The following is a 1,676-nucleotide window of genomic DNA, read 5'->3' as shown; positions in this document are numbered from 1 at the left end:
TGAGGTTACAGGGTCAATAATCTCATAATGATAGCAATGTTCATATTTTTTAATATACCTCATGCAGTTTTGATGAGTTGTATTTTTCTGAGAATTTGTTCATTCCACTAAATTTTAAAATTTATTGGCAAAATGTTTTTTTACCTAATGTTTTTATGCTGTATTATAATGTCCATATTTTATTTCTTATTTTTATATTTCATTCCTTCTCTCTTTTTGTTTTCTTCAGTTTTGTCAACTTTATAAATTTTTCAAAGGATAAACTCTTGCTGTAGTTAATTGTTTTCTTTTGCTCGTGTGTTTTTATTTTACTAATTTTTGCTGTTTATTACTTTCTCTGCTTTTTTCCCACTACATTCAACTCAAAACAACTTTTAAGCTTTTTTTCATTTCTAAAATATTCATTTAAGTCTATAAATTTCCCTGCATATAAGTTTCCCTTTGCCTGCTTAATTTCAACTCAATTCAAAATATGTTCTAATGGCCTTTGTGATTTCTTCCTTATCTATGGATTATTAAGAAGAATATTCTTAATTTTTAGATATTTGTATATTTACTATTTGTTTTCATTTTTTATTTCTATATTTCATTTTAGTCAGAAAACACAATTTTTAAGATTTTCTGTTATTTGAAATTTGTGTTTGCTTTGATGTTCATTACACAATCAATTTTGATAAATGTTTATTCGTTGGTGAAGTTTTTGTATATAGTTTTCATTGCATTTCAATTTACTCAACTTTTACTGATGCTTCTCATATTTTCTTCAATTACATGTTCTACAAGTTATTGTAGGAAGCATGCTAAATATAATGTTAAATTTTTGACACATTTAAATTATTGTATCTTCTTGGAGGGTAATTCCACCATCACAGAGCCCTCTTTGTATTAATAATGCTTTTGCTATAAAGTTAACATTTTTAATCTACAGGCTTCTTTTTTCTCAACTTCTCATCTTGCAAATAATTTATTTATGAGTTGAATTTGATTCAAGTATTTTATAAATTTGGTGTTCCATATTCAGAATTTTGTTGATTGAATAACTGTATTGGATCTTTATGGTGTCAATAAACCTATTATTTTGTGATTCAAAATTTCTCTAAAATGCTACAGATACTCCTCTAATTATGAAGGGATTACATCCCAGTAAACCCATTGTAAATGTAAGTCATTGTGCATTGAAAATGCATTTAATAAGCCTAAACTACTGAACACAATGCACTCTAGAGTACTGGCTCTTTACTCTTCTGATTGCATGGTCAATTGAGAGTTGTGTGGCTTGCTGCTCAGAATTACACAAGGCTATCTTACCACGTATAACTACCCTGGAAAAAATTAAAACTCAAACCTCAAAGTGTAATTTTTATAGAAAGCATATAGATTTTGTGTAGTTGCAAAGTTTAAAAGTTTTAAGTAGAACCACTGTAATTCAGGAACCATCTGCAGTTACAATAGTCCTCCCTTACTCACGGTTTTGCTTTTCATTGTTTTGCTTTCCAGAGTTTCAGTTTCATCAGTCAACAGCAGCTTGAGTGTTTTACATGAAAAATCCCAGAAATAAACAATTTATAAGTTTTAAATTGTGTGGCATTCTGAGTAGCATGAAGTGCCAAGCTGCTGTGCTCTGATGAGCCCAGGACATGAATTATTCCTTTGTCCAGTGCGACCACACTGTATTC

This window comes from Castor canadensis, chromosome 12 (assembly GCF_047511655.1).
Source record: "Castor canadensis chromosome 12, mCasCan1.hap1v2, whole genome shotgun sequence".
NCBI classification, from domain to species: domain Eukaryota; kingdom Metazoa; phylum Chordata; class Mammalia; order Rodentia; family Castoridae; genus Castor; species Castor canadensis.
The sequence above is the reverse complement of the archived record's forward strand: the minus strand, read 5'-3'. Positions refer to the sequence as shown.